At 49.4% G+C, this 23,737-nt stretch overlaps 1 long non-coding RNA gene across 1 annotated transcript; it reads left to right on the forward strand.

The window, feature by feature from the left end:
- Positions 1–1,685: 1,685 nt before the first annotated feature.
- On the forward strand, positions 1,686–23,448 carry LOC136158625 (uncharacterized). The gene is made up of 4 exons (XR_010661363.1): positions 1,686–2,155; positions 2,404–2,563; positions 5,258–5,479; positions 22,143–23,448. It is a non-coding gene; the product is annotated as an uncharacterized lncRNA (long non-coding RNA).
- Positions 23,449–23,737: the final 289 nt, after the last annotated feature.

Here is a 23,737-nt window from a genome sequence, read left to right on the forward strand (position 1 = left end):
GAAGGTCAGACAGCTCTAACTTCCTCAAGGAGCGACGGTTCCTTATTCAGGAGACCAAGAGCCAGACCCAGCGATTTCAATATTAGAAGAAGAAAGCTCATTCCTTGAGGGTGAAGATTTGACCTTTGTCTTTGGTCTTCCCTAAAGGTCAATAATCACAAAGATGACTTGAAAGTTTTAAAGTGATCTAAACCCACCAGTGTGTTACAGAACAGTCAAGGGATGGAGACATGGGGTGATTGGAAGTCATTTATGGCCTTTGTAAATCTTTTTCTAGTGGATTAATGATCACTGAAATGTTAAAATACAACTTTTGGTAATTGCACCCAAGTCACGAGCCAGGCTCTCTAACCAGATAATGCCCATGAGAGTCACCTCTGGAAGAACCTTTTACAACCACCATCACCACGCACAAGACCCCACAGTTGTAGAATATGCATCTCTCTCTCTGCCGGCTTTGTCCCCACCCCAGCCCTCCCTGCCCTCTAGCACCCTTCTCTCCTTCCTGCGACTGTGTTATGATATTGCAGTGAGGACCTCAGTACTTGTGCCTCAATTTAAAAAAAATTATATTTTATAACTGCATTAGAATAAAGATGAATATAATCCTGGCAGGATCCAGTATTACATGTTTGTTATTGTATTCATTTTTTCCTTCAATTTTAAAAGAAATTATAATTAAAATTAATTAAAGGAAATTAAAATTAATTTAATAAAAATTAAAGTTAAGAAATAAATAGTGAAAGGATTGTGAGTCCAAGACATAAGCTGTTCTGGGCCTGATGGCGAAGTCTGCCTTGCTCTTCCCTCCCTCTCTCCATCCATCCTTCGTTCCATTCTCCCTTCTTCCCTCCCTTATTTCTCTGTTTCTCTCTCTTGGTTTTCTCTCCTTGCCTGCCTAGCCTTGGCATACTAAGAAAAACAAGTTTCCAGTGTCTCCTGTATCTTGCTTGCAATCATTTCTGTTCTATGAGGAAACAAATAAACGTTTCCTTCATTTTCCTTAAAAAAAAACAAAAAAACTGAAATCTAACTGTGAATCTAAATTTTTCCTGGAATCAGACAGGCTCTCCCACCCTCTCATAAGCATTTTACACTGCTGAGGCTTTTCTTCTTTGCAGCTCTACCAAGACACTACAAAAGTTTATGATGAGCCTGGAGACACCCTTGAGCAGTCATCCCTAATACCAGGTACACCCAGCTTTCCTTGAGTTGAGGTATTCGGAGCCTCTGCTGGCAGCGTGGACGACATGGGGATACGAGAAATGCGGGCTGCGTGCCCTGTCTTGTCAGGAACAGAAGTAACGCTGAGACGCCAGCCACTTCAGGGAGAAGGCATCACGGTCTCCCTCTTGCTTTTCCGAGAAGCAGCTAGAAGTTTGCAGCTGTTTTGCATTGCTCTTCGAAGAGCATACATGCGTTCAGAAACAGACCTTAGGAGTCAAGGGGGGTTCTTCTTTTTTGCTTTTCTTAAACATAACTTTCCCAGTATAGCACTGGGCTCAATAGGAGGAAGTCACAGTTGCAAACTCAGCCCAAGTACTGGGGGAGGCCTGGGGTCTGCTGAATTGCAGGACTGGATCTTTTGAGACTGGCGGGGGGCGGTGAGGGGGCGAGGAGGGTCACCGCTTGGCTGGAGGTTGGTGATTTATAACCTCAGAAAGTGGTCCAGGTTGGACGGAACGGACCATTAAATATTGTGTCTACAAAAGGCCTGCCCCCAGGATGCCTCCTTCCACCCTCACGATGCAGGGATGATGGGCTCCCCGTGGTGGGGCTGCTTCTGAAGCCAGCGTACAGCCCACGTGACTGGGAACATAGACTCCTACAGAACAGGAGCTAGAAATCCACCGTGGTCAGAGATGTCAGAGCTCCCGTTATTCACAGAACCCAGTGCCGCCCTCCGTTTCACCTCACGGAGGGGGACTACAGAAGGAAATCCAAACAGTCGTTGGTGTAAATTCCAGTGGATGTGGCCGCTCAGTGAATAATCGGTGGAAAACGTGCACCGCGTTTCTTGACTCACTCTTCTGCCTTTGGTCCTTGTAGTAACAGAAGCTCTTTATAAAGCGATGACAAGGAGCTAGCCAGTGTGACAAGTCAGGTCTGCACAGACACTGCCCTGTAGAGACCTGTCAACAGCACTTAGGAGGAGGTATGCTTGTCTCCTGTTCACTGCGAAAAAGTGAGTCTTAGAAGAGAAATGGGGGAGGGGGACATCCAGCCATTTTCCACCCTGAAGTCTTTGAGATTGCTTGATTTCTAAATGGAACACTTAAGGATGAAAAAACAAAACACATTTCCACTTCCTGGAGGTATCTCAGCAATCATCTTCTCTTTCCCTACGTGGGGATCTTCTTTCATAGCACTGCTAAAAAGAACGTGTTTCCCCTTCACCAACAGCAAAGTGCCCTGGACCTGGACTTGGGATTTCAGGAGTGGGACCCCGCGTCTTCTCCTCGCTACCTGCCGGCGGCTGGAAGAAAAGCAGAAGACAGAAGGCAACCGTTCTTCCCAGGACAGAGCAAGGCTGCCTGGTTTTGTCCCCCGTCCGCCCTGGAAGGTTGGTACCAGAATTATCCATTTAGCGAGTGGAGATGTGGGGCTTAAAAGGGCTGAGTAACTTCCCCACGTTCACAATGGTCAGGAGAAAGGGGGCGGGGTTTGCAAAGAGCCAACTCTGTCCATTTCTGAAGTCTATGCACTTTCCCGTCTGCCACCTTGTCTGCTACCAGGGACTTGGTGAGGCTCCCTCTCTTCATCTGTGACGTAGGAATTGACGACATCTTCTTTGTGCCCTTGTGGTGCCATCCGGTGTGTCAAACATAGTAGTACACACAGTTATACCTGACGCATCACTTGACACATGGCTGGAAAGCAGTCCATGCTAACTGCTATAAAGTCAAAATCTCACATTCAAGGTGCCTGAAGATCTTTCATCTTCAGCACAGCTTCCTGGATCAATCACTCACTAATCATCGCTAAGTCATGTCCGACTCTTGAGACCCCATGCACTGTAGCCTGCCAGATTCCTCTGTTCATGGGATTTTCCAGGCAAGAATACTCAAATGGATTGCCATTTCCTTTTCCAGGGGATCTTCCCGACCCAGGAATCGAACCCAGGTCTCCTGCATTGCAGGCAGATTCTTTCCTGATTGAGCTATGAGGGAAGCCCCTCCTGAATCAAATGGGTACTTAAAGAAAACCTGACTACACTTTGATTGGATACTTTAAAAAGAGACATGGTCATGATGCACTTTGGCCAACTGGAGCCAAATCTTGCTCTGTGTGACTCCAATTCAAGTCTAACTGTTGGTCCAAAAGAAATGCTGTTTTCTATCATTGTTCAGTTGCTCAGTCATGTCCGACTCTTTGCGACCCCATGGACTGCAGCACCCCAGGCTTCCCTGTCCTTCACTATCTCCCGGAGTTTGCTCAAACTCATGCCCATTTAGTCGATGATGCCATCCAACCATCTCATCTGCTGTCATCCTCTTCTCCTCTTATCCTCAATCTTTCCCAGCACCAGGGTCTTTTCCAATGAGTTGGCTCTTTGCATCAGGTGGCCAAAGTATTGGAGCTTCAGCTTTAGCATCAGTCCTTCCTATGAACATTCAGGGTTGATTTCCTTTAAGATTGGCTAGTTTGATCTCACTGCTGTCCAAGGGACTCTCAAGAGTCTTCTCCAACACCACAGTTCTATATTCCATGGATCTGATTTCCTTAAATGGACACTTAGGATGACATCTCCATTATGAAAACAGCAATGAGCTATTCCTGGCCTCTCTTCACTGAACACTTTTGATCTGAGCTCACATAGACTTCTCTGTTCCCTACCTCTGGGCAACCTCTAACCCCTGTCCCACTCAGGAATAACCAGGGAGGTTTTAGGGAAAACAGACAAACCAGCAAAATGGTTGCCTGACCCTAAGTCGAGAACTTCAGAATCGTATTGGTTTAAATAATTCTCAAAAGCAACACACTTTTGAGTTCTCCAGGTAATGTACAGCCAAGGATAAGAAACATCATTTCGCCAAACTGAACCTCTTCAGCTGTGCAAGACTGCCATTCCGCCTCAGGGTCCTTGCACATGCCGTTCCCTCTTCCTAGAACTCTGTTCCCACTGGGCTTCACTTGACTGGGTCACATGCATCCATCAGGTCTCAGTGAAATAGCTCTTTCAATGGGAAACCTTCCCCTCCTGTGGTGAACAGACCCTAAGGAGGACCCCCCTGATTCTCACTGTCATCAATCCCCCTTTTTTGAGTGTAGGCAGAACTGATAGCTTGCCCCTAGTCAACAGAATATATGTCAAAAGTGAAGGGCTTCTGACGATATAATATGGTCCCAAGTCTGATGACTTTGAGCTAGTCAAGAAGAAATTACAGCAAGTCCCCTACATACAAATGAGCTCTGTTCCAGGAGTGTGCTCGTAAGTCCAATTACAAAAAAAATTATTTGGCTGCTCTGGGTCTTGGTTGTGGCACACGGGCTCTTCAACCTTCAGTGTGGTATTGCAGGATCTTTAGTTGCGGCATTTGGGATCTAGCTCCCAAATGGAACCAGGCCCCCTGCACTGGGAGCATTAGGTCTTAGCTACCAGACCATCAGGGAAGTCCCAGTCCAATACGTTCTTAATTCCAACAGTCAGCCTTGGCACACAATTGGCTATATACTGCTACTTTTACACTTGCTTCTGGACATCCTGGGCTTGAAATAAAGATACTGTACTCCGTATAGCACTGTACAGTGAAGTACCCCAAAGCACAGTCACTTGTAGACGATACATGCACGTGGTAACATGTGGCAGATGCGTTCGAACACACGTTTGCATCTTTGAAAGTCTGCAACTTGAAGGTTCCTGTGTAGGGGACTTACTGTATCCGGCTCTCTAGGGCTTGGCTCAATCAGGTAAAAGCCTTTAAGGGAGGGGTGGGGCCACAGGCAGCTCCACTAATTTTAAGTCTCCTGCCCTAATAGCCACAAGCTAACAAGGGCGGGCCATGGCCCCGGGGACTCCTGTGCTAGCCCCAGGCTCGAGCTGAGCAGGGATCCTGCAGAGGCCTCATGGCCTGCCTCGGGGCCTCAGGAAGAAGCCTGCCTGCCCAGCCTTGGCCCCTGCCTTCCCGGAGATAGAATCCCACCAGAGTTTCTCAAAGTGTAGTCCTGGGCCGCCTGCAACCCATAACCCCGGGGACTATTAACCTCCAGGCTCCTCCCTCCATGGACCAACTGTTTCAAATCGGTTCCCTCTCAGATGCTCAGGTATGCTGAAATGGGAGCAACAGCAGACCAGCCCAGGGCTCAACAAACGTCCTCTCTAAAGGGCCGGATGAAAAACCCTCCAGGCTCCGTGGGCCACGCGGTCTCTTATGCAGTGGCTGTCTGGCGTGTGAGTGTGAGTGTGGCCGGGTGCAGCCCCAAGCAGTACTTTGCTGACCTCTGGTCCAGACCTTTCAGTCAACCCAAAGAACCTTGTGTAAGTCAATCTCCTTTATTCTCATTTGATGACTGGAGACTCCAGATGAGAGGCTGGGTGACAGATTGGGAGGTCGGGGTGGACGGCCAGCTTTGCCCTCATCACACCGCAGGATCGCCAAGTCCCCCCATCACGAGAGGCGGCCTCCCCGTTTTGTACCAGTGGTCCCCTGGCCCCCGTCAGCCTCCACCGGCCTGCCTCTTCCCTTTCCCCGGCCGCCTGACCCAGCCTCTGTGCGGGGAGGAGAGGGCGGAGCGGGCTGGCCCGGCCCGGGCCTCACTTCCCAGCAGCTTCTCCAGCGGCTCCGGGCTTCTCGGCACAGGCTGGCGCTCCGAGGGCCAAGAGTGAGTCAGAGGGTGGGTGCCGGGACTTGCTCTGTGCACACCCTCTCTGTGGGTGCTGCCCTCCACGGAGCAGGCGGGAGGCCCTGGAAGCACAGGAGTGGGGGAGCCCTCCCCCCAGAGGTCCCGCCCTCGGGGTCTCTGTTCTCTTTCCCAGAGCCTTCCCTCTGCCTGGAAATATGTGGGCCTACCTTGTGCATTTGACAGATTCCTGATTGTTCCTTGTGTGCCACGGCCCCTGAGAAGCCCTCCCAGATCCCAAGGAGGCTTTCTGCTGTCCTCCTGGGCGCCCAGTCACCCTTGCACACACCTCCTTTTCACCGCCTCTCAGCCCGCCTGGCAACGAAGACTTCCAGGAGGGGGACTGTCTGTTAGGAATCTCTATACCCCCGGCCACAGGGCAAGCCTTTGTCTGTACTGGGAGCTTAATCAGTGCGTGTCCAACACATTTCAGAAAGGGCCATTCCTGTCTGTGCTCGGAAGAGAGTGAAACGGCATTCTGTGCCAAGCAGCAAACTGCGGAGACCTTTATCATCAGGGAGTGAAATAAACACCACCGTGGACGGACTGGGGAAACCGAGGCACGTGAGCCCTCAGGGGCTCTTGATGGACTGTGGCTTTTTTCAACCACTTTTGCTTTTGGTTCATTTCTCATCCTCCCCTCCCCACTCCTGGTCTCTCCGTGGTGGGCGCTGTCCACATTTGGATCTGAAGTCTTCCTGCCGTTGTATTTCTGTCTTTAGAATCAGGGTCCTGGAGCTTGAGAAAGCCTGGGAATCTCTGAGGCAGATTCGTTAATACTCAGATTTCACCGAAGGTGGGGATGGGTGGGGCTTGGGTGGGCTCCAGGAGAAGGCATGTCTGACAAGGTCCTGAGGGGCCGGCCTGTGGGTGGTCCTCAGGCTGGGCTAGGGCACGTGCTACACGCTGCCCATCTCGGCTAACTGGCCGCTTCCAAGAGCTTCAACTGGCGCCTTGGTACAAATCTCTCCCAGCTATATATATATATATATATATATATACACACACATACACACACACTTATTTAACAAGGATATTCTGAGTGCTGACTCTGTGCCAGGTATTGCTCCAGGCCCTGAAAATGAGACGGAGACCCTAAGAATGGTCCTTCCCTCATGGGGGACACATTCAACCTTCTGCCCCAGTCTTCCATGACACTATTCAAACTCAAGAATGTCTGGAATGTCCCTTCTCAGCCCTTCTCTTCCTGGCAGCCCCTCCGCCCCCTGCACTGACCTTCCCGCCTCCATCCTGGTACCAGCAGTCTCAGCTCGGTCACCCAACTCCCGTCCAGCCTGTGCTCTGCCTATTCTGTCTTCGCAGGCACCAAGTCTTGTTGATTCTTCATCCATGTTTGTCTCTTCCCGTGTCTCTTATCACCACAAATAAGATGCTCAGAGGTTCATGCTAGAAATCGCAGAAGACTCTTACTCAGCCACTCTGCCGGTGATCTCTGTACATTTTAATTCATTGAGATTGATCTTCTAGAGCAACGTCTCTCAAACTATAACATGCATCAGAATGACCTGGAAATACTGGGAAAACGAGATTCCAGGTCAGCAGTTCTGGGGAACAACCCTGAGACTCTGCCATCTGAACCACTCCCAGGAGATGCTGTGTGCTGGTCTGTGGATGTCACTTTGAGAAGCAAGGTCCTAGAGCAGAGTGCTTTCTCTTTGGCACTGTCCACTTAAGAACTCTTCACTGTCACCCACTAGGTTAAAGTCCTACATTCAGACAGACATTCAGGCCCTGAATCTTTTGGTCGTCTTGTATTCATGCTTTATCTTCCACGACATAAGTTACTTCTTCCCTCCCGACCCAGTCCCCATCCTTGTTTATGTACCTTTCACACCAAGAATGCCACCATCTCTCTCTTCCTTCTTATAATCCTTACTTATCCTTCAAGCTAAGCTCAAGTTCTCCGTCCTCCGCTTTTCTGCTGCACAGGCCCCAGGCCAGTCTCTGAACTCCCAAGATAAATGCTTCTGACTTTTTACCTTTGTCTTCATCATGTGCTTTGTCCTGCGGTGACTTTACAGTTCCCTCCACTAAAAGAGGGGAGTGCATTTTCCTGACCCTTGACTTTCTGTTCAGCCATGCGTCTTACTTTGCCAATAAAATGACAGGGCAACCAGTTTCAAGCCTAGGCCTTAAGATATCTCATGCCTTCCTCTCTGCTCTTGTGTGTTTCTGCCACGGCCATGAAAAGCTCATGACCAGACGTGCCCACAGATCTTCCAGGAGGAGGAGGGCAGACAAGCGGCGCAATCAAGCTGACACTTCAGGTGACCTCAAAGGTGTGAGTGAGCCCAGACAAGGTCAGCAGGGCCCCTCCTGCCACTCAGCCTCAGTCGGCCCATTCTAGCCAACCCAGACTTCCTGTGAGTCAAACGAACACTTATTTTTGCAAGAAAAATTGAGATTTTTGTGGTTATTTATTATGCAACTATAGCTAACCAGAAGAGGCATGTGTGTTTTCAAACTACTATTTTTTAAAAATTGAAGTGTAGCTGATTTATAATATGGTGTTAGTTTCAGGTTTGCAGCACACCGATTCAGTTTTACTTTTATATATAAACACATATAGGCCTGCCCTGGTGGTCCAGTGGTGGAGAATCTGCCTGCCAAAGCAGGGGACACCGGTTCAGTCACGGGTCTGGGAAGATCCCACATGCCACGGGGCTGCAAAGCCTGTGTGCCACAGCTCCTGAGCCTGTGCTCTGTGGCTACTGAGCCCAAGTACTGCAAGCACCGAAGCCCAAGTACTCCAATACTGAGCCCAAGTACTGCAAGCACCAAAGCCCAAGTACTGCAAGCACCGAAGCCCAAGTACTGCAATACTGAGCCCAAGTACTGCAAGCACTGAAGCCCAAGTACTGCAAGCACCGAAGCCCAAGTACTACAATACTGAGCCCAAGTACTGCAAGCACCGAAGCCCAAGTACTGCAAGCACTGAAGTCCAAGTACTGCAAGCACCAAAGCCCAAGTACTGCAATACTTAGCCCAAGTACTGCAAGCACCGAAGCCCAAGTACTGCAAGCACCGAAGCCCAAGTACTGCAAGCACTGAAGCCCAAGTACTACAAGCACCGAAGCCCAAGTACTGCAAGCACCGAAGCCCAAGTACTGCAATACTGAGCCCAAGTACTGCAAGCACTGAAGCCCAAGTACTGCAAGCACCGAAGCCCAAGTACTGCAAGCACTGAAGTCCAAGTACTGCAAGCACTGAAGCCCAAGTACTGCAATACTTAGCCCAAGTACTGCAAGCACTGAAGTCCAAGTACTGCAAGCACCAAAACCCAAGTACTGCAATACTTAGCCCAAGTACTGCAAGCACCGAAGCCCAAGTACTGCAAGCACCGAAGCCCAAGTACTGCAAGCACCGAAGCCCAAGTACTGCAATACTGAGCCCAAGTACTGCAAGCACTGAAGCCCAAGTACTGCAAGCACCAAAGCCCAAGTACTGCAAACACCGAAGTCCAAGTACTGCAAGCACTGAAGCCCAAGTACTGCAATACTTAGCCCAAGTACTGCAAGCACCGAAGCCCAAGTACTGCAAGCACCAAAGCCCAAGTACTGCAATACTGAGCCCAAGTACTGCAAGCACCGAAGCCCAAGTACTGCAATACTGAGCCCAAGTACTGCAAGCACCAAAGCCCAAGTACTGCAATACTGAGCCCAAGTACTGCAAGCACCGAAGCCCAAGTACTGCAAGCACCGAAGCCCAAGTACTGCAATACTGAGCCCAAGTACTGCAAGCACTGAAGCCCAAGTACTGCAAGCACCGAAGCCCAAGTACTGCAATACTGAGCCCAAGTACTGCAAGTACCAAAGCCCAAGTACTGCAAGCACTGAAGCCCACAGGGCCTGGAGCCTGTGCTCTGCAACCAGAGCACCCACCGTGACGAGGAGCCCACACACCGCAACCAAGAGGAGCCTCCACTCCCACCAGAGAGAAGCCTGAGCAGCAACAAAGACCAGCACTGACAAAACTAAAGATAAACGTCAAACTGAGTATATATACATACTACATACATATAAAATATGTATATTGCTTTCCTGCTGGCTCAGATGGTAAAGAATCTGCCTGCAACGTGGGAGACCCAGGCCCAATCCCTGGGTCGGGAAGACCCCCTAGAGAAGGGCATGGCAACCCACTCTAGTATTCTTGCTTGGAGAATCCCGTGGACAGAGGAGCCTGGTGGGCTACAGCCCACAGGCTCACAAAGAGTTGGATAAGACTGAGTGACTAACACTTTCACTTTAAATACGTGTATTACACATAGCAGAGAAGCATTTATATATATAGGTTCCCCCCGCCCGGGAGTTAGCCTGCAAAGTGGGAGACACAGGAGATGCGGGTTTAATCCCTGGGTTGGGCAGATCCCCTGGAGGAGGGCATGGCAACCCACATCAGTATGTTTGCCTGGAGAACCCCATAGGAAGAGCAGCCTGGGGGGCTATAGTCCACAGGGTTGCAAACAGTCAGACACGACTGAAACGACTTAGCACACACGTGTGTATATATATATACACATGTATATATTCCTTTTCAGATTCTTATCTTGCAGGTTATCACAAAACAGTCTCCTGCGCCACACAGTAGGTCCTCACTAGTAATCTATCTGATATATGGTAGTGTGCGCATGTTGATCCCAGTCTTTACCCCTCCTCCCCACTCCCTTGCTTTCTATGTGTGTGTTAAGTTACTAATTTTTGAGCAACACTTGTGGGCACCATGCTAAGGAGTTCACATAATGTGAGCTCACACACTCCTCTCTGTTACAGTGCTGTGAGGTGGATACTGACCTTATTCCAATGTGACAGAGGAAGAAATCGAGTTTCAGGGTCATTAAGTGAGCTGAGCTGTTTGGGCAGGTTGTTCTCAAACAAATGCCCACTCTGAGGCTTGTCTTCCCGACGACTCTCCTGAACTCTGAGGGATGTTTCTATGTTTGGATGCACAAGAAAATATTTGGATTTGGTTAGGAAAGAGGGGGCTTGGATATTTTCACAGCAGGCAGGAAGAATCACAACATCTTTAAAGACCTCTCCATTTCCACCTTTAACACTTCAACTGACAATTTTTAGGACCTCCATCCCAAGAAGTCAGTTGTGGTCATGCTGATATCTTTAAAATATTGCTCAAACCAGGGGGATGGGTTTGCTGTTACTGCCTGTCTGCTTCTGAGGACTTGAACCCAGACTTGGCTGGGTTGAATCCGAAGGTCCAGGAACTTTGTTTGAGTTCCCTCCCCAGCAGGGCAGGGAGCCAGAACCTGTGTGTTCTTTAACTATTTGTACCTTTGGGCTTGCAATGGCAGTGGAAAACAGGGGGAAATAATAATGATAGGAATGCTTAAGCTGTGCTGGGCTCTTCAATCAGAGTGACCTCTCAGGATGCAGAGAGGATCATACAACGTCTTTACTTAAATCCCTTTGATGGTTTCTTTTGAGCCTATCAAGTCAAAGCACAAATCCTTTACGTGACCCAGAGTGACCCCATCTCTTTCTTGTTCTCTCTGCTTCTAGCGTCACCACACTTGCCATGGGCTTCCATGGACTCAGCTGGTAAAGAATCCACCTGCAATGCAGGAGACCTGGGTTTGATCCCTGGGTTGGGAAGATCCCCTGGAGAAGGGAAAGGCTACCCACTCCAGTACTCTGGCCTGGAGAATTCTATGGACTCTATAGTCCATGGGGTCACAAAGAGTCAGACACGACTGAGTGACTCACTTCACACTTGCCTTGACTCTGAATACATCACACCTTCTCCACCTCTGAGTCTTTGTGTATGCTATCTCCTTGGTGTTCAAAACTGTTTCTTTTCCCTTTGATGGCTAATCTCTATTGATCCTCCAGGTCTAGACAAGAGTCTGTTAACTCACTGAAACCCTTCTTAACCTCTGTGACAAGTTCAAGTCCTTCCACAGTGCCCATTTTCAGCATCGACCCTAGACAGTGAACTTGGGCCCACTACTCTACACATACCAGTTAAAATTCTGAACTACTTTTGTAGTTGTTGATGATTAACTACAGCTCTGAGACCCTGGTGTCACGTTCTGGCCAAGTTGGCTGTCCCTGGACCACTGCCCCTGCCTACTCTCTACTTCTAAACAATTGAGCAACTCAAGATTTCTTGCCTGGTGCTGCAGAGGACTTCCAGAGCTGGAAGGGGTTTCCAGCAGCTCTGATTAGAATCAGCTGATTCTGATCGGTCTGTCCAGCCCATGCTCATACTTCCCCTTCTGATTATTTGTCTAATAATTCTATTGTTTGACAGTGAGTATTTCTCTTCTTTGCTACGGTTGAATCTCACAAAAGCAGGAACAAGTTTTGGAGTGTAGAGAGCCTGGCTCCTGGGAGATCCAAGATCCATACATGTTAACTTTTCTTGCCATTAATCCTCACAACACCCTGCAGATATAAGAGTGATTGTGTGTGTATTAGTCACAAGTCATGTCTGACTTTTTGCGACCCCATGGACTGTAGCCCGCCAGGCTCCTCTGTCCAGGGAGTTCTGCAGGCCGGAATACTATAGTGGGTTGCTGTTTCCTTTTCCAACAGATCTTCCTGACCCAGGGATCGAACCTGGGTTTCCTGCATTGTGGGCAGATTGTTTACCATCTGAGCCACCAGGAAAGATCTAAGAGAGCTTATGACCCCCGTTTCACTAGCAAAGCTCTGAAAGAAGACCCAGAAGTGCATGCTGACAAGAAGGGAGATGGAGAAAACCCCAGACGCTGAAGCTTGGGGCTGTGTCACCCGAACTCTACCATCTCGGGACACCCTGGGAGCTGCCAGCTGTCTTGATGGCCCCTCTTTGAAGACGCTGCCGTGAAACAGCTGAGGAAGTGCTGCTGTGGCTGTGTCCCACCAGCCTGCCCCTGTCAACGTAGCAGAAGTTTCTAATGCAGCAGCGCGTGGGGCTTCCCGGCCGGGTCAGGAGCTGAGACTCGATGGAGCCAACCACGTTATGCTGGAACACAGCTGAGGCTCACGTTCGCACCCATTTTTGTCTCTAGCCGGGTGACCAGCAGACCCCCAGCATGCTCCCCTGTGACCCCTGCCTCTTGATAACTCATGTCCTTGTACCATTTACTCCCCATGAGTGTGGGCTGCATCTACCGGCCTACCCCTATCAAACGGGTTCAAGTGCAATGATGGACAGCTACCACTTTCAAGGTGAGGCTGTGGGACTTCTTTGGTGGTTCAGTGGTTAAGAATTCACCTGCCAACGCAGGGGACATGGATCCAATCCCTGACCACATGCTGCACGCGACTAAGTCCACACACCACAACTCCTGACCCCAGGCCCCAGAGCCTGTGTTCCACCAAGAGAAGCCACCGCAACGAGAAGGCTGTGCCCCGCAACTAGAGACAGTGGACCCCTTTTGCCACAACTAGAGAAAGCCTGTGCACGGCAGTGAAGACCCAGCACAGCCATGAATAAATAATACATTTTTTAAAAAGACGTGGCTGTGAAGATGATGCGGCTTCTGCTTGGCTCACTCTCTCTTACTCTCTGCTCCTCCGAGGGAAGTCAGCTGCCACTTTTTGTACTGCCCTATGAACATGCCCATGTGTCAAGAAATCGAAGGAGTGCCCCCTAGCCAACAGCCAGCAAGAAACTGAGGCCCCGAGTGCAGCAGCCTGCAAGGGCTGAGTGGTGTCAACGCCATGCAACTGAACTTGGAAGAGCTCCCTTCATTGGAACGTTTAGATGAAGCTATAGAAACACCTGCACTGAGGCCTTAGGAGACCCCTCAAAGCAAAGGCGCCCAGTGAAGCCACACTTGAGCTCCTAACCCATGGAAACTGCGAGATAACAGTGGTTGACTGTTGTCAACCACTAGATTTGGTGTGGTAGGGTGGGGGGCATTTGTTAGCCAGCAATAGAAGATTAATAACAGTTTGTTGAGGTAGTATTCCAATTTATTTATTTATTTTAACTGCAGGATAAAATTAACCCCTTTGCACAACCACTCAAATCTCTATGCTACAGACTAAGTTTTGGCTTGCATGCGTATGTGCTAAGCCACTTCAGTCTTGTCCGACTCCTTGCGACTCTATGAATTGTAGCCCACCAGGTTCTTCTGTCCATGGGGTTCTCCAGGCAAGAAAACTGGAGTGAATTGCCATGCTGTCCTCCAGGGGATCTTCCTGACCCAGGGATCAAACCCGTGTCTCTTATGTCTCCTGAGCTGGCAGACAGGTTCTTTATCACTAGCGCCAATTGAGATTTAGCTTTTCCTGAATCTACACATAAATATTCAGATTCGCTGACCAGTGAATGGAGTTCAGTCACGTGCAGACTGTGGACTGTGGATTCCTAGAAACGAAGGCCTGGTCTCACTCATCTTTGTACTGCAGGACCTAGCACAAGGCTATTCCACAACAGCTATTCAATAGCTGCGTGCTGAATTAAATTATCTCAGCACTGCTCAGCCACTATGACCCCCATCTTACCGAGAGCGGTGACGAGAGTGTAAGTGAATCAGAGAAGCTTATATAAGTGGAGTTAGGTCTTCCACTCAAATTCCAAGGCCGCCACCCCAGAACTTCGCGAGCGGGTAAACTAGCCCACTACAATCTTGAGTGGTCTTGCTTCCCCTCCTCCCTAAAATACCAGCTCAAAATAAGCAGGTGGCTTTAAAAATGCTTTTATTAAGGAAAAAAAAAAATCTTTGCTATCCTTTTCTTTCCCCCTTAAGTACAGTGAAAGGGCCTTTACCATATTTTAGATACATTCCTGGGATAAAGTTCCTCAATGATAACATGTTAGAAGTAAGTAACAATTAGGTTATTTTAGTCTCACTAGAAATGTTCATGGAGCAATTGGTGTTGCTCTCTGAGTTAATAGAAAACATTTGTAGCAAAAGCATGAGACTGCAGATAAAGCCACTGGCAAGAAATGGTCTGTTTAAATACCAGAAAACAGCCCCATATCCAAACAGGTGTGCGATAAAACAGTATAAATAAACTGCTCTGTATGCAGTTTAGCCCAAGCAAAATTGTGTAAGAAACTTTCCTTCTATTCTGAAAAAAAAGAAAAAATAAATATATATGTGTGTGTGTGTGTGTGTGTATACACACATATATCCAAATCAGGCCTCTCCTAGCCTCCTCAGACTATACAGCTGGAAAAACAGTTCTTATACAGAGAGCCAAATGTAAAAGTAGTTTAAAAAAGTTTTTTTTTTAATGGCCAGATAAACAAAACCTTGCTAGGGCATGATTACACTTTTGCAAATGTGGCCTTGAGCTAGAATCCTGTGAAAGACTCGCCCCTTCTCGACCTTTAAGAAATATGTCTGCCTCTCTGAGTTAGCCCCGGTCACTTCATGCGGTGCTGGGATATTTCTGAAGAATGTTTTTGTTGGTGCAGCTTTCTCAACCACGTGGGTGCCTGACTCGGGGCGCTGGGAATCGACAGGCCTGAGAGACCTGTTTGGTTTCCATTAAGACCTGCTAAGTGCACAGGAAACACGGTTTAGAGCTGAAAGAGGTCACAAAAACCGCCCTTCGCTTCATGCCATTTCCTCCTGGCCAGGAACAAAGGTGGAGCACGGAATTCGTCCATGCCAGAGCGTCTGGAAGTATGTGGGTTAAATATTCCCCACGGGGCTGTCTTTGGTGTTTGGGATCCTTTATTCTTTGCCAACCTGTGTCTAGGTGGGGTGGGGGGTGGGGGGCAGCACAAACACTGCAGACGCTTCCTGCCATCCTGGAGGGCCCCGACGCGGGACAGGCCTCCGTGGTGAGCAGGAAAAGTAGGGGTTCCTTTGTCAACAGGAGTGCAAATCCCACTCAGCTCCCAGCCAGCACCTACTTTAACGATTGTCACTGCCCACCTCCAGAAAGTTTGTTTCCCCCAGGGAACACATTTCTCCCCTCAAAACACACATCCCTCCATCCTCCTCTCTTCCCCTTGGAAAAGCTTCTCCTAGGCATCGTGTGCAGAGCGGAATTCTGCCTAGGGAGTCCGGGGAAACAGTTGTATGGTGGTCACGTGGTGAGGCCCTCAAGACTGTGAATTCTGAACTCAGGCCTGCTGCAAATTCTAGCCTGTTTTTTTCTCTAGCCAGGTGATCTCTTTGAGCCTCAACGTCCTTACCTGTAAAATGGGGATAACAGCAGCTTTGCTGAGCTGCCCTCTTGAACGGGCAGAGTGCAGATTTTGCTGGGACCCTCACGTGTTTTCTTTGTGCATCTGGGGAACTACACGGGCGGTAGCACCTTCTCACAGTGTCTTCCAGACAGAGCTTCTTCAGCTGGCGTCCGCCCTGGCTCTCCTAATTCTAGTAACCCTTCCAGGAGGGTCCCAGCTTGGAATCAACCACTTCAGAGCCAGAAATCACCAGTTCATGTTTCAGACCCTCTGAACAGACCTCCGACTTGGGCCAAACTGAGTGGTTCCGGACCCAGTTCTGGCTGTGTTCGAGAATGAGACAGAAAGCCAGCATTTCTTTCTGGAACAGTTTTCTCTAAGAAATGATGAGGGAACAGATAATCAGGATAAAAGTCTTCCTTTCTGTTACTGCTGAGGGGCTGGGGGCGGGGGTAGGTGACCCCCGGGGCGTGCAGGGCCTGCAGAACCTTTGGCTGCGTTTTGTGTTGGTCCTCACTCCTGTTCTTGCGTTTTCGCTTCCCCGCTCGCCCCCTGTAGCAAGTATTATAAATAGGCCTCCTTCTTATCTGATCCTCCCCTAAATGTTTTTCATTTGAAAACCACAGTTAATTTCAGATAATTGTCCGAGATAATCTCAATTTGTGTGTAATATAGGCCTGAGTTCTAAGAAAAACATGACATTTCTGGAGGACCTGGGTTTGGTCCCTCCAACAAAATTCCCACCCTTTATTGGAGACAGGCTGTGCCGGCGGGCCTGCGGGTTCCCTTTTCCAGAAGCAGAGAATGGTCTTCCCCCGCAGGGCTCCTCTCAAACTCAAGGGCTTCCCGGGTATGGCTGTTTTCAAGCTGGAGAAAGGGGCTCAGGGCGGCGAGGCGTGAGCCCCCCAACCCTGCCGCTGGGACGGAGTCTGCGTGTCCTCCGCCCTCTGACTCTCACCCCCCAGACCCACAGATAACTGCAGTTGTGAAAGTTGTGCAGAGGCTTCTGTACAGCTGTGGTTAATAACAGGCTGCTTCTCAGGGCCTGGGCCACCCTTGTCCTGGCCCGAGTTAAGAGGTAAAGAACATTCCAGTTGCGAGTTTGGACGGAAAAAAATATTTTTGAAGTTTTTTCTGCTAACAAGGTAGGCAGAAGACTCAAATTCCAGTAAACGAAGGTTAAAGACGGGCTGGTTTGCAGAGTACAGTCATCTCCCGCCCTCCTTCTTTTTTCCATAAAGTGCCATAAAAAGCCATTACACTAACAAACATTTGGGGAAGGGAACAGGCTCCCAGCCAAGAAGCCGCAAGCTTCAACGGGGGGGGGTGGGGGTTTGGGGGGGCGGCGGGGAATCTGAGCCCTGAGGCATGGTTTCCTGAGCAGTCAGGATTCTAGAAGAGATCAGGCATTAACAGCACTGCCCAGACCAGCTCTGTGGCCACCCCGGACTCCCTCCCGGGGCATGCAGGTCAAGGGAGAGCTACCCTCCTCCAGCCCTGTCCTGCTCTTCAACCTCCTCTGCGACCCAGCCTCCACACCTGAGAAGCAGACACGTCTCTCTGTTTAAAGGACTGAAAGCAAACCCGATGCAATTCACAATCAAAACTCCAGCTGCGTTTATTTTTTTCAGGACGTAACTGTTGTGAAACACAGAACTATTATGCTAAAATGGATACAGGGGAGCAGAGCTCCCAGAAAGCTAGGTCAACCATGGAAAAGCAGAAATGGGGGAGGGCTACAGCCTGCAGAATATTGACATACTACAAAACCATAATAATAAAATCAGTATGGTACTGGCTCAAGAACAGAGACCCACGAACAGCGCCTATTATAAATGAGGACTTGAAATATGATTAACACAGTTTATAAATCATCGGCAATGATTATTTAGTAGATGGTATGGAGGAACTGGCCATATGGGGAAAAAGAAAATCTGTATCCCTCTATTATACAAAGGTGGAATCCAGATGAATAAGGGATTAAATGAGAGGCAAAGTTATAAGGTTAACAAAGAAAATTGAGAAGAATATTTTTATGACTTAGAGGTGGAGAAAAATTTCTAAATAAGACCTAAACCCTCAAAGTCTAAAGGAAAAAAATGGATAATTTTGATAATTTAAAAACTGAGGATTTCTTATTAATAAAGGATAGCAAAGAGGATGCTAAAAAAATACAAATGGCAACACAATATTCACAATGCCCCGAACGGACTACAAACCAATATAGGATGTGTGAAGGAAACTTGTCAATTAATGTGAAAGGGACCATGACATACAATACAAATGGGGCAAAGCATGTGACAAGCAACTCGCAAAGACAGAAAGAAATCCCAGTGGCTAAAGCAAGAAAGAGGTCTTCAATTCATGACCCTTCAGAGAAACCAAATCAAACCTAGTGAGATCTACCTTTCATCAGATAAGCAGGGAAGAGAAAGCTGAATAATTCCAAGGGTTGCCAAGTGTAATGCCAAGCGAGATGGGGAACTTGGTGAGGCCATCCTAAAGAGAATTTCCTGAGACTGCGAATCTGTGTGCATTAGCATCACAGTTCGACTTCAGGAGTATCTCACAGTTCGACTTCGGGAGTATCTCGAAGAACCCTCACTTGGGTCCATCAGAGAGAACAAAGGGGATGTCCTGGGTACCTGTGGTTCCTGGGCAAGGGTGGCACCTGTGGGATCCACAGTTGAGGAAACGGGGGGGGGGGGGTGTAACAAGACAATGGGATGTATTATGGAGTACTATATCGGCAGCAGTTGGCAGAAATTTGGTGGATTGCCGATTGGCACTAGGTGAAGTCCTTAAAAATGTGGCACTGAGTGAAATATAAGGAAAACACAGTCAGGGTTGCTGGGGCTCAGACGGCAATAGAGCACACTCCACGTGGCCACTGGCCCAAAGGAAGTATCTGATTCTGTCAACAGGTCGATGGGAACTCAGGAGGGTTAGTCCATCCCGTCAGAAGACTCTGGACTGGAGAGTAGGGGGTGGAACTACTCCGAATGGGATCTGTGGACTGTCAGCCACTCCGTTTCTTTCCCTTGTCCTTACTCTCCCACTTGGGGGCTGAACTGGGGATTCTGCAGGGAGGAAAACCCTGAACATGAAGTGTTACTTGACTGGCAGGCAGTCTACCTGTCCTAACGTCAGTGGGGAGATTCCTGGGTCACCCTAAGCCAGGTGCTAGGTTTGCTAAAGTGAACCCTGACCTGTTCATCTCTGCAGGGTCGTCACTCATCACTGGCCCCCCCTGCCCTTCCACGTGAAGTCCGTGTTCCACCATTACGGAGGGAACCTGCTGAGCTTCACGGAGCACATGGAGTCAACTTCAGATGGGCTATGAGGGAACCAACTCTGATTGGATGGAATGAGATTTTTTTCCCCTTCTTCCTCTGATCAGGCATACACTGAATATTTTTAAGCACGGCCCTCCTATGAACGTGCACTGTTGATCTGCCAGTGCCTGGCGGCTCTAGAAGTGGAGGAGGGCCGTGGACAAGCTCGCCTAGCACTCTTGTTCTGGGGAGCCTGGGAGGACAGATTCCATTCTGCAAGCAGGAGGCAGGGAGTTCGCTCATGGTGCAGGAGACAGCAGGTTATTTACACTGTGTTTGCGACCAGGGGTCACAGAGAGGGGCCAGGAGTTGAATTCCAAGAATGGCACAGAATCCAGCTCTCTGTGAAGGAAACTCAGGGTTTGGACAACTCCCAAGGAGCAATAATTCAACCGGACTAACCCAATGAACTGTTTTTAAATGAGTTTGGAGAAATATAGTCAAACATTGAACAGCTTCCTAGAACTGAAGCACTCGGGCAAAGGTAACCTTTTATTAGACCTTAGCAGTATGGCCGGGGAACTGGTCAGAGTGTAGGGCTCGGCTACCCCAGGAGGAGGGAGAGGAAGACTCAGTCTTATCCTCCCCATTGGGAAGCTGTGGAGCACAAGGCATGCATTTTCCACTTCCTGATTTCATTCTTTCTTCGAAGCTAAAATATCAGGCAAACAAAGTCAACTCTGTGTGTTGAATGCCTCCTCTATGCCTGGGGATCTGGTGGGGTTTCCCTTATCTTATCTCATGTAACCTGCTTGCAAGTCTTCAAGGAAGACATGTTCTTTCTCCATTTTTCCAGAAGAGTCAGGGAGTCTCTGGGAGGTTAGAGAGATCCTCCAGATCAGATGATGTTTACAAAGAAGGTGCAGATTCAAACCCAAATGGCTGATTCCACCCTGGAAATTCCTTCAACCCAGACCTGTGCTTTTGAAGGATATCAGGCAGCCTAGAGGGCCTGGTGATACGAGGGATGAAGGGATAAGCTGTCGCCTCCCCATCCATCTTCAAGCAGGGATGCTGGAGGAGAAGCTGTGCACTGAATGGAAGCCGGGCAGACTGATGATCATAATCATGAGAGTGACCTTCCATGAAGTTCTTGTGTCAAACATGGAAAAAATGGTCTGCAGGAGCCACAGTCTTATGAGCTGGTTAGATGACCATCTCAGTTTTTCCCTTTGGCAAAACTGAGTTTCAAACTTCAATTACGTATCCAAACTCAAATATATAGTACTTCATGGCAGAGATCCTAAATATGTCTGACTTTCAAACCAGCGCTTTAAAAAAAAACACTATTTGAAGCTGCTTTCCTAGGAAATGGGAGTGTGGGCGGTGGCAGCAGCAGCAGCCATAGTGGCGATGTTCTGGTAGCTGCAGCAGTGATGGTGGTGGAGACGGAGGTGGTAAAAGCACTGGTGGTGGCGGTGCAGCTGAGGATGGTGTTTGTGGTGATAACAGCGGTGGTGATGGTTGTAGAGGTGGCGGTAGTCATGGTGACAACAGCAGTGACAGTTATGGTGACCCTGTTGGTAGTGATGGAGACGGTGGTCATAGAGGTGGTGGTGGTGGAGGTGATGGTGGTGGTGGAGGTGATGGTGTTGGTGGTGGTGGTGGAGGTGATGGTGGAGGTGGAGGTGATGGTGCTGGTGGTGGTGGTGGAGGTGATGGTGGAGGTGATGGTGGTGGAGGTGATGATGGTGGTGGTGGTGGTGATGGTGGTGGTGGAGGTGATGGTGCTGGTGGTGGTGGTGGAGGTGGTGGTGGAGGTGATGGTGCTGGTGGTGGAGGTGATGGTGGTGGTGGTGATGGTGGAGGTGATACTGCTGGTGGTAATGGGGGTGATGGTGGTGGAGATGATGATGGGGGTGATGGTGGTGGTGGTGGGGATGGTGGTTCTGGTGGTGGTGGAGGTGATGGTGCTGGTGGAAGTGATACTGCTGGTGGTGTTGGAGGTGCTGGTGATGGTGCTGGTGGTGGTGATGGTGGTGGTGGAGGTGATGGTGGTGGTGGAGGTGATGGTGGTGGTGGAGGTGATACTGCTGGTGGTAATGGGGGTAATGGTGGTGGTGGTAGGGGTGATGGTGGTGGTGGAGGTGATACTGCTGGTGGTAATGGGGGTAATGGTGGTGGTGGTAGGGGTGATGGTGGTGATGGAGGTAGAGGTGATGGTGGTGGTGATGGTGGTGATGGTGGCGGAGATGGTGGTGATGATGGGGGTGATGGTGGTGGAGATAGTGGTGGTGATGGTGATGGTGATGATGGTGGTGATGGGGGTGATGGTGGTGGAGATGGTGGTGATGGTGGTGGAGATGGTGGTGGTGATGGGGGTGATGGTGGTGGAGATGGTGGTGGTGATGGGGGTGATGGTGGTGGAGATGGTGGTGGTGATGGGGGTGATGGTGGTGGAGATGGTGGTGGTGATGGGGGTGATGGTGCTGGTGGTGTTGATGGTGATGGTGGGGGTGATGGTGATGGTAGAGATGATACTGCTGGTGGTGACAGGGGTGATGGTGGTGGAGGTGGTGGTGTGACAGCCGGGGTGGTGATGGTGATGCTGGAAATGGTGGTGGAGGTGATGGGGTGACATGATGACAGTACTGATGATGGAGGTGGTCACCTTGCCAGTGATAATGACGGTGAAGAGGGACTGGTCCTGATGGCGGCAGAGGCTGTGGTGGTGGTGGTCACAGTATTAGTGACCACGGCGTCTCTAGGTGGTGGTAGATACGAGGGTGCTGGTGGCTGCTGTCCGTACACCCTCCTCTGAAGGCACTTCTGAGGCCTCCTCTGCAGTTTCTGAGAGTGAGAGGCTTTGATTTTCTGTATGCCTGCAAATGTTACTTAGCTTTTCCTCCACAGGCTGCCCCAAACTTCTCCACCTCTATTCGCTCCCACGCTGTGAACAAGGCCGTAGTCGTCTAGGACCAGTCAGGGAGAGATGGACCCTGTGACCACTCCCCTGAAAGTGGCCTTTGACCGCTCTGCACTGGAACACATGAGCCCCTGCCTCGCCCCTGGCACCTGAACCAGGTGACTGCTTGCCAGGGCCCAGCCCAGTCCAAAGGGATTTGGGATTCAGTGTCCCAAAGCGGCACTGATTAGCTGGCAATCAGGCAGCGATTAGCAGGCCGGGTCACCTGCAGTTCAGTGCCCATTGTTCTCTGCAAAGTCCTGGGATGTTTGCCACGAGGTCGGAGAGTGCGAACGTCTGAGGATCCTGGGGCCTGCTGTTCTGCTGTGTCGGGCAGGGATGAGGGAAAAACACAACCCTGTTCCACTGAGCCCACCCCAGGAGGCAGTGCCGAGAAGCCCCTCTGCGTATTCACCCATGAAGCCAGCTTGAGAGCCCAGCGCTGATCGGGAGAAACGGCCCCGAGGACACGCTGAAGAAGCAGAAGCAATGATTGCACTCTTCCTCATGCCTGACGTGGAGAACATGAGCAGTGAGACTGGACAGAATTGGGCCTGGACTGTGATTCTGCTGCGGCCTTGATAGGTGACCTTGGACAAGAGACTTAACCTCTGAGCCTTGCTTGAGCTCAGTTTTTAAGAAGGTTAATAATAATGCTTGTTTATTACGATTGAGGTTTAAATGAAAAGAAAAAGTGAAGCAGTTACTGTCGCCTCTAGGACAGAGAAAGTGTCCATGAGTGCTATCACCATTACCATACTGTGCAGCAGAGATGTCATTATTTGAAATCCTTTCATTGTCCCGTCTTCACAGACCACCAGGATGGGTGAGATGATTCTTGTAAAGCATTCAACACGGGGCTGGACACATCCCTAGCCCCCGACACGTGACAGCACTAACAATGAGAACTGTCATTACTATTTGCTCAAAGATGGTTGCAAAAGGGTATTTTTGTAGCATGTTTCACCACACTGCAGCCTATAATCATGAACTTTTAGATGGAGCCTAATTTTGAACTAGAAGGGGATTAATGAAATGATTCATGGTACATTCACACCATCAAGTCCCCATGACCTCAGATGACCTGGAGGTCTTGCTAAAATGCACATTCTCATTTGTTGGATCTGGGGTGAGGCCCACGAGCCAGCATTTCTAATGAATTCTCAAGTGATTCCAGAACTAGGGTTTATGGACATTTTCATAATAAAGAGAAGTATGTGTATATGTATTTCTATACCAGTAGAGAAAAAATTCCTAGACTCCATTAAAGAAGAGTCATTTCCAAATGATGGTCGAGGAGTGCTTTTTATCCCCCCTTCCCTAAAATGTTCTATCTTTTCCCCCCAAAATTCAATAATGAGCATGCAAAGGAAACAGTACAAAACACCACACATTTTATCGCCATAGGATAGAGAGCCCCTCCCTTCCCCTGAATCCTGTCTCACAGCCGGCTCTCCCAGCACACACGCCTTCCTGGTCAGAGGCCTGAGGCCGGACCTTCTCCTACAGCCACACGGGGCCAGGACCACAAGGACATGGCAGC

This window comes from Muntiacus reevesi, chromosome 2 (genome assembly GCF_963930625.1).
Source record: "Muntiacus reevesi chromosome 2, mMunRee1.1, whole genome shotgun sequence".
NCBI classification, from domain to species: Eukaryota; Metazoa; Chordata; class Mammalia; order Artiodactyla; family Cervidae; genus Muntiacus; species Muntiacus reevesi.